This window comes from Pinus tabuliformis, chromosome 7 (assembly GCF_031772625.1).
Source record: "Pinus tabuliformis cultivar Carrire ecotype Pingquan chromosome 7, CPIR1, whole genome shotgun sequence".
NCBI classification, from domain to species: Eukaryota; Viridiplantae; Streptophyta; class Pinopsida; order Pinales; family Pinaceae; genus Pinus; species Pinus tabuliformis.
In genome coordinates this window covers 1,724,775,785-1,724,785,677 of record NC_142293.1, presented here as the reverse complement: position 1 = coordinate 1,724,785,677, position 9,893 = coordinate 1,724,775,785, and the positions used below count along the sequence as shown (strand labels likewise).

The 9,893-nt window shown below is 33.4% G+C and overlaps 1 long non-coding RNA gene across 1 annotated transcript; it reads right to left on the bottom strand.

Moving 5' to 3' along the window:
* Positions 1-4,604: 4,604 nt before the first annotated feature.
* Positions 4,605-6,844, bottom strand: LOC149255215 (uncharacterized). Its single transcript, XR_016266344.1, has 2 exons — positions 6,491-6,844; positions 4,605-6,385 (listed from the first exon to the last, which is right to left on the bottom strand). It is a non-coding gene; the product is annotated as an uncharacterized LOC149255215 (long non-coding RNA).
* Between the last annotated feature and the right edge of the window lie 3,049 nt (positions 6,845-9,893).

Here is a 9,893-nt window from a genome sequence, read left to right as displayed (position 1 = left end):
TGTGGTGCTAAGAAATCAAAACAGTCAGAGAAATTAATGAATAGGAGGTCACATGGGAACAATTTCAGAAACATTTTAAGGATAGATATCTGAATGAGCAGTTCTATGATGATAAAGCAAAAGAGTTTCATGACTTGAAACTAGGACAACATTCTATGGACAAACTCATAGCCAAGTTTACTTCTCTATTAAGATATGTCCCTTACATCCGTGAATAGAAGGCTAAAATCTATTGCTTCATTAGTAGTTTATCTGTCTATATGAAAGAGAAGTTGGAATTTGACAATCCTAAAATGATGGATGAAGTGGTTCGAAATGATCAGATCGGTTATCATCAAATGAAGTAGAAGGGTGAGGGCACCAAAAATTGGACAAGTAAGAAGGGGTAGAAAAATTTCCAACCAACAAAAACATGAAAAATGCTAGTACCAAGTATCCAGGTCGGAAAGGACCAAACGAACCTTCCAATAGAAATCAACAAAAGTATATACCTCAATATGAAGTGAAACAAAGTGAAGCATATAGAAGGCTGGAAACTAACCAGGTTCCTAAATCTCCTTTGCAGTGTTGGGGTTGTGGGGAATCCCATTATTACAAAAAATTTCCCCATAGAGCAAGATCATAAATAGTTACAAATATTCAAGAAGCTTCTACTATTGGTGACATGGAAAGGAACATACCAAGGATTAATGCAGCGTTGGAGGATCATCAGGCATAATATCAACCTGCGATGGTGGAACTTGAAGGTAAAAGATCCAACCACTATGTTTCGATTTTGATAGATCTATGTGAAAGCTTAAGCTATGTTTGCCCAAGAATATTTGATTTATGCCATTTGAAAATTGTAAAGTTTAAGAGTCCTTCGCTAGTCGAGTTAGCCACATAAGATAAAAGAAGAGTTAATGCAAAAGTAAAATACTGTGTAATTGAATTCGATGGACAACAGGTTAAAACAAATTTAAATGTGCTACCATTAGACTCCTATGACATGTTGATAGGTATGGACTAGTTGGAACAACACTGGACCTTAGTAAATTGTAAATACAAGACAATTAATTTCATGTCCAATGATGGCAACAAAGTCAAACTTCAAGGTATAATAAGGGAAGTTATGTTACGCCCCATTACAGCTTAGCAACTAGGAAAATGTATGCGTAAAGGCTATCAAATTTATGCGGTCTAAGTGGGGTACACTAACTCTAAAGATAATTTTTTCGCCTTGGATAAAATACCAGTTGTTTTAGAATTTAAAGATGTCTTTTCAGAAGATATTCCTAGGTTACCACCCAAAAGGAATGTTGATTTTACTATAGAATTAGTCCTTGGAGCTACCCCAGTTTCCAAAGCTCCTTACAGAATGAGGGTTCCTAAGTTAACAAAATTAAAAATGCAGCTCCTAGCGCTGTTGGATAAGGGTTATATTCGACCCCGTGTGTCTCATTGGGGAGCCCCGATTTTATTTGTAAGAAAGAAAGATGGTACTTTGCATTTATGCATAGATTATAGACAATTAAATAAGTTAACAATACAAAATAAGTACCCCTTACCTCGAATTAATGATATATTTTCTCAAGTTGAAGGTGTTGTGGTATTTTAAAAATTGATTTACGATTGGGATATCATCAGATTCATATTAAAGACAAAGATATATATAAAACAACATTTAGAACACGATATGGTCACTATGAGTTCGTGGTTTTACCATTCGGACTTACTAACTCTCCAACAACATTCATGAGTATGATGAATGAGATTTTTCACCCTCTTCTAGATATATTTGTTCTTATCTTTATTGATGACATCCTGGTCTATTGTAGGAGTGTGGAGGAGTATAAAGAGCACCTTCGAATAGTGTTGCAGACCTGAAGAGAAAACGAGCTCTACGCCAAATTTAGCAAATGTGACTTTTTCAAGGATCAAATCCAGTATCTAGGACATAGTATTTCCTCCAAAGGCATAGCTATGGATTTAGAGAAGATCAAGACTATTATGGACTGACCTGTTCCAACAAATGTTGCATATATACGCTCCTTTATAGGCATTGCTGGATATTACAGGCAATTTATAAGGGGGTTTTCTAAAGTCACATATCCAATCACTTCCTTGCAAAAAGAAGGAACAAGTTTCAAGTGGTCAAGGGACTATCAAGAGTGTTCTGAAAAATTGAAGCATTTTCTTACCACCGTGCTAGTGTTAAAAATTCCAGACACAGAGTAAGATTTTATAGTCTATGCCGATGCATGTAAGGAAGGTGTAGGTGGATTTTTAATGTAGAAAGATAAAGTGATTGCTTATGAATATCGTAAGTTAAGAGATCATGAGTAGAAAGAATATGCTTATGATTTGGAGTTAACTGATGTAGTTCACGCCTTAAAGGTGTGGCACAACTACTTGGAGAAAATATTCTTACTGATGGTAGACCACAGTAGCTTAATGAGATTCTTCAACCAACCTACCCTAAATGTGCGCCAAGCTAGATGGACCACATTCTTAAGTGAATTTGATTTTGAAATCAAACATTTGAAGGGAAAGGATAATTGAGTAGCGAGTGCGTTGAGTAGGAAATTGCATTATGTCTTTGGAATTTCATTTAGTCAAGCATAATTCAATTTTGCTAATCAAAACAAGGAAGTAACATAGAGGGACCCAGAATATGGTTATCTCTTACAACAAGCTAAGACTGCATAGAATTCCGTGGAACAAAAAGGGTACAATATTAACTCTGAAAATTTGATGATGTTTAGAAATAGAGTATATGTTCCTAATTAGTTATCAATAAAGAAATTTATGTTAGATGAATTCCACAAAAATCCTTGTATTGCCTATCCAGGCTATCAATTTTTGTTTTTGTTTTTGTTTTGTTTTTTGTTATGTTTTTTGTTTTGTTTTTGTTTTTGTTTTTGTTTGTTTGTTTGTTTTTATTTTTGTTTTTGTTTGTTTGTTTGTTTTGTTTTGTTTTGTTTTGTTTTTGTTTTTGTTTTTGTTTTTGTTTTTTGTTTTTTGTTTTTGTTTTGTTTTGTTTGTTTTGTTTTGTTTGTTTTTGTTTGTTTGTTTTTGTTTGTTTGTTTGTTTATTTTTTTTCTTTCTTCTGCAATTAAGAAAAATTATTACTGGCCTGGTATGAGGAAAGATATTGCAGAATATTTGGCCAAATGCCTAGAATGTCATCAGGTTAAAGCCAAGCATCAACATCCTTCTGGGCTATTACATCCCCTACCCATGCCTGAATGGAAGTGGAACACCATAACCTTGGAACACCATAACCTTGGATTTCCTAACGGGTTTACCCTGATCAAAAAGGAAAAATGACTTAATTGTGGTAGTGGTAGATAAATTGAGCAAGACAACTCATTTTATTCCTGTCAAGTCCACATACCAAATGGCCCAAATAGTAGATATATTTATGAGAGATGTTTTTAGGTTGCATGGAATGCCTCGAGTCATAATCTATGATCGTGATGCTAAGTTTACCTCTTCTTTTTGGAAAGCGTTATCCACGGGATTAGGCACTCAAATTCACTTTAGCACTACTTATCACCCCCAAACTGATGAGAAAATTGAGAGAGTTAATCAAGTGATATAAGGCATGCTACATATGCATGTGATGCAGCTACTCGGAAAATGGGAAGAATATGTACACCTAGTAGAGTTTTCCTACAACAATGGTTACCATGAATCACTAAAGATGAGTCCTTTTGAAGTACTTTATGGGAGGAAGTGTACAGTCCCTACAAATTGGAATAGCCTCGAGAATAAAATGATATTAGGACCAGATATGCTAGAAGAAATGGAAATAATAGTGAAAAAGGTCCAACAAAATTTGAAGGCTACATAGGATAGAAAAAAGGCTTATGCCAATAAGAAAAGAAGCTACTGAGAATTCCGAGTGGGGGATCATGTTTACATGTGAATTAAACCAAAGAGAAGTACTCTCAAAAGGGAAAAATGTGCCAAGTTGGCTCCCTAGTTCTGTGGCCCTTTCCAAATTCTAAACAGAGCAGGACCAGTTGCATATCAACTCGCACTACCCAGTCACATTCAGGTTCACGTGTTTCATGTTTCCCTTTCAAAGAAGTATGTGTATAACCCCCGACGCATCATAAATTGGCAAGATATTCAGGTAAAAGAATATTGAAGAAAACATATGTAAATCTCTTTTGTTATATGTGTATGTATATATATGTGCCAAGTTTATGATAATTGTAATTGTGGTAGGTCGAACTGGAAGGAGAATTTATAGTAGAGCCCCTGCGTATACTCGATCGAAGAGAAGTAATGTTTTGAAGGCGAGCTATCATACATGTTAAAGTGAAATGGAAGCACTTTATGCTAGAGGAAGTCACCTGGGAGGACAAAGAGTTCATGTGATAGGCATACCAAGATTTGTTTCAAGGGCTGGAATAAACACCGGGATGACGTTTTGCACCAGGGGGGAAGATGTAGCACCTTCAAATCTGAAAAATGAATTTTATAGGTTATTGTCATTTACATTAATTATTATTATGATGGAAACAATGTCGTTTAAATATTTAAACAAGGATTAATAACTAATATTGTTAATTATTAACTTGAAGTAATAAAAAGAAAATATTTGAGAAGTTGGATATGGATGGACTCATTAACTAATTCTATAATTCCAGGCAATTTGGGAAAAATCAATTATCTCCTTTGTTTCCTTGACCCCAGAGATATAAATATCTCAATAGGGACAAGGTAGGGGTTGGCCAAAAAACAAGAAGAAGGAACTACCTAAAGAAGGAATTTGGAGTAATACTATGAAGGGGATTATCTTGAGCTGGTTGTAGAAAGTGGATACTCCCTCTTGAGAGTTAAAAATAACATTCCAAATTGGGCTAGGAGTGGCCTTGAGGTCTTGGAAGGTAATCTACTTGTGAAGGTTGCATACCCAAATCTGTGATGGAAGTGGAGCTAGGGGGGGATTTGGATGTAATTTCCAATTCCGTTGGAAGAGAGGTGTAGTCCCATCCTGATTCCAAATTCAAAATTCCTACATGATAGATAAGTATAAGATTTTTTAATCTGTAAATTAAATTATGAACTATATGTGTGATGAAAACCACTATTCCAGTTGGTATCATAGGGAATCGTGTTTAAGGAATGAGTAGAAAAAAATTAATGAAAAGTTATATTTCTCTGTGGATGAGTAACCTACATAAGAGCTAAAAATGATTGATCAAAAGAAGAAATTACAGTTTTGTCTAAATATTGTATGCTAATGAAAGGAAATAAATTATGTAACCAAAACCCTTTCATTACAATGTCGGGGATTTGCATTAAGTTTAGGTAGGTGTTTGTTTTTTTTTAATCAAGACAAAATTGTTTATTATTATGCATGTAGTTAATATTGTGGGTAAGCGCCTAAGTCAAGGCTCATTTGCCAAGTGAAGGAAGTGAATCTTTGAATCTCTTCCAAAAGATAAATGAAAAAGAAAATAAGGGGTTTGTAGGGTAAACTACCTAGTATATAACCCAAGGGTAAACCAGATATGAACTCAAAAGGTACATGAACGACAAAATAACCTGAGAACTAGGAAAATAATTGAACATAAACTTAAAGGTAATTATCAAAATTGATTAATTACTGTCCATTCTATAATCATGAGTAAAACAATGACAACTGAAAACATGCAGAAGGGGCTTGAAATAATTAAATATTTCCAGCATGGTCTTAACACATGAATAATTCACAAACCAACTTGTTCTTCAAAAGTTGTGTGTTGAGGCAACTTCGCATAAGGAGTCATCTCATATAAAATTTCAGAGAAAAGACGAATTAAATAGATGGAATCTATAACTACAATTCAACATTCTGTACATGCATGAGAAATGAATTCATGAAGAATAACTTCTCCAATAAGTAATAATATTTATATATCTTGTGCTAAGATTTATAATTGAGCCATATACCAAAATTATGGTAGCCTCACAAATAATCTGTGTGTAGTATTAACCCAAAATAGAGTTTAAGTTCTGCATAATACTTTCAACTGAGAACCATTCAAAGTTATTCAAAATTTAACCATTCAAGTTATACAAAATTTGAACTCAGCTATCAATTCTGAGAAGCCAGACCCTTAATGCAAGCAGGCGGGAAAGGGCTTGGAGTCTACCCTCTAGAAACTCACACATGAACTATGGTGGTATAACAAGCCCCATTAATTAAAAGAAATAAAAATAATGGTAAACTCATTAGAAATTGAAAAAACTGGAAAGTCCTTCCTAAGAAGTTTGTTTGCTCTTGTCCCTCTGAGGTCGGGGTAGTAACAAGAAAACCATAATCATTATAATGTCAAACCGGAGAGGAGAAATTGTTATTTTTAGGCAGCATAAAGAAGCGGACAACCCTGGAAACCACCTCCTCCACCTGCAAGATTAGTCTGCTTGTTAGGAATTCATGTGGTGGCTATTAAGTCAAGATAATTTCAACAAATGAAATATTAATAGGAATAAACCGAGAAATAAACCTTACCTGAGTTGGCGGTGAGGGAGTGTTCGCCTTGTATAAAGCATAAAGCTCGAAATGATGTCATAGTAACCTAGCCAGCGAGAAACAATGAATTTCCTGTGTGATTCGAAGCATAGAAGGGTTTGCAGTCACTTCACCTAATTTCTGCACTCTCTTCACTTGAGGAAAGAAATTGAAAAAATGAGGGCTGCAGAGCCATCGGTGCCGACAGCAAGAAAGAAAATGAAAATTGTTTGTAGTGACCCAACGAGGCAGTTACCCTAACTCTTTCCCAAGTGATGAAAACCGTAGGATAAGAATTGGGTAAAGTAATGCATGGATGCTTGTCATGTGGCATTCCAGTGTGAAACACATCCAAAGGTGTGCCTCACAAGTTTCAAGAGCCACCATAGCACATGAATTAGTACGAAATTCTTAATGTTGCCTGCAAGAGTTAATGCAAGGTACTTGACCTTGCATAAATCACAATTAAAACTCCCCTAAAGCATTACCTATACCTATATCAAATAACATTAATGTCCCATGGAGGGGTGTGTTGGTTCGAACCATTAGTTTGAATGATTTAAATGGCTCACATGACTATCATATTAATAATATTATAGATATTGATATCAAATCATAATGCTAGCATAATTATCAACGGTAATATGTAATAGAAATAATTTTAATTTTTTTTACTAGTCTTTTGGAAGTGTTAATGTATATGTGACCTATATATATACAAAAACAACAAGTTTATATAGGACAATGAGATAAAAAGATATGCAATTATAAAACCAAATCCAACCAATGTTGAAAAATGAAGGAGGCCCATCATTATAGCTAATAATACCAATGATCTTCTTATTAGACATTTGAAATAAATTATTCGTTATATGCCTTGTAATATTAGGCTTCATATTTTATTATTTCCTTGTCACATCTATATATTTATTTGAAGGTTAGAGAATATATATATATATATATATAGAAAGAGAGAGTCATGTTAACTTGAATCTATAAAAATATCGAGAAGTATTAATATCTTGAGTTGCAAACTTTTTGAAGATTACGAAAATTGAGGAAATGTTTTCATCTCGATAAATTTAATCCTTCTTGGCACTTGACAGATAAACTCCATGTTAAGTATTGAAGGAATTATAATTATCCCTCGTAACTTAGAAAACATCTATTAATCTCTCTCTCAATAATTAGAAATGAACAAATTGAACATTGCCTCATATTTCAATACAAAGCCTTATTTCTTAAGAGTCAATTTTCTTAAATATAAATTCTTGGGACCAATCTATTTGTTCTAAAGACTCAATTGCATCTCTAACATGGCTAAATAAATGGATTCTCAAGTATAATAACTCCATAGGAATGTTTTGTTGAAGCTTCTAATAGAAATGAGATAAGAGATGTAAGGGTAATAAAATGATTCAATCCACTTGATACAAAAATATTTCCATGCACATGTAACATCCCTCATCTCACCCACCTCCCGTCTTGTAATGTTAAATTGTGACCACAATACCAAAGTGTACCAGCGTGGAGAAGCACAGTTAGCTGATATACCAATTAAATATTTTCTAATTATTATTTAAAATTACTTTAAAAAACTAATGGAAGGATAGCCTTACATATACTTAGTCTTAGAGAAATTTCTTTCTTGCTTGTATGTTTTGAAAAATCACACCTACTTGATTTTAATACCAGAAGCCACTTACAGTTTTGTACGAAAAAAATATTGTAATGTGACTAGGGATGATAGTTAAGTTTTTTTAGTAATTTAATCAACACTTATCATAAACTTAGATTTTGTAAATATATTTTAAATTTATTTTTTAAAATAATAATAATTTGTACTAATTAATTATTTACTATTTAATATATTTATTGTCTATTTCCATGGAATGGAACATTTACAATATGTTTTATTATTATTATTATTCTTGTTTAGGCTAGTTGTTAAATATTATTTTTTTATATTTATTCATTATATTGTTATATTTTAGTTATTAATAAATTTTATGGTTAATTGGCTTTTTAAGTTAGCTAATAAATTTGATAGTTAAGAAAATTAATAATTATCATAAATAAATATTATATTTAATAAAATATATTTATTGATATTTAGCAAAATATTTTTAAAGCTATTTTTAAAAATGAATAATAATTAGTAAATATATTTGTATTAATATTATATAATTATATATATATATATATATATATAATTTCTGGAATTATAATAGTTTATTATTATTATTTTTGGTAGTTATTAAATTCCTTGAGTTATATTTTCGAGTTAAAAGTATTAATTTGGATTTCTTGATCACATATATATTTTCTTTCATTGTTCTCACAAATTAAATGTTTTTTTGCTTGATTAATAAATATTAGGCTTATGACAAATTTATATTAAATAGATTTAAAATGATATTAAATTGGTGTTAGCCTGAGAACCCGTCTGTGAAGGAGTAAGCTTCATTCCCCACAACATTGTCTAGGACCTCATCACTGAAGGGTGTGGGAAATGGATCATGTACGTAGGCGTTGTTGAGGGTGTGGTAGTCTACATAGACCCTTATCTCCATGGCATCCTTCTTTTTTTGGATCATTATTGGACTAACCCATTTTGCTTCGTCTAATGGAAAAATCAGCCATTGTTCCAGCATCTTGTCTATCTCCTTCTTGACCTTCTATTTTATTCTTGGGTTCAGTTGGTATGGTCTATACTTCAATGGCCCGACGTCAGGTTTCAGTACAATCTTCATTTCCCCGATATCCCATTTGATTCCCTTTAACTCCATAATCGACACTAGGAACAAATCCTCATATTACCGCAAAGGATAAAAAATCTCCTTAGTTGTGTACTCGTCCCAATAGTCACCTATTGATGCCATCTTAGGTTTGTCCTCCGTGCCAATTTTGTGCTTCTACAATTTTATTGGGAGCAAGTGCGGGACATATGTTGTATGTCCTTCTCGAAGATCCATCTCTCCTTCGGTTTCATGAAACATCAGGTACCTCAACCCTTCTAGGTCGTCCTCCTTTAGATCTGTGTCCACTTTTCCACAAGCCATAGCCTCTGGGTATCCTGACTCATAAAAGTATTTCAACAACCTTTCATCAATGCATCCTTCTCGCAATTGATTTGATGCGAGGAGGATCCTTTTGATGGCATACATAGCCTCGATCAACTATCTATCAGTATCTTTAAACTATAATCCGCTACTCAATTGTCCAGCCAGTGTGCCACAGTCTCCCATTTGTCTTCAAATTTATTCCTATATATACCATGCTTGAGGGGCTTTACCTAGGGTGTGTATGAACATGTGTACCGATAGTTCTTTCAGAACCCATTCTTTGTTCCATCTGTCTATGCAATTCTCCAGGTGTTGTCAAGAATCAGAGTTCCCCTTGT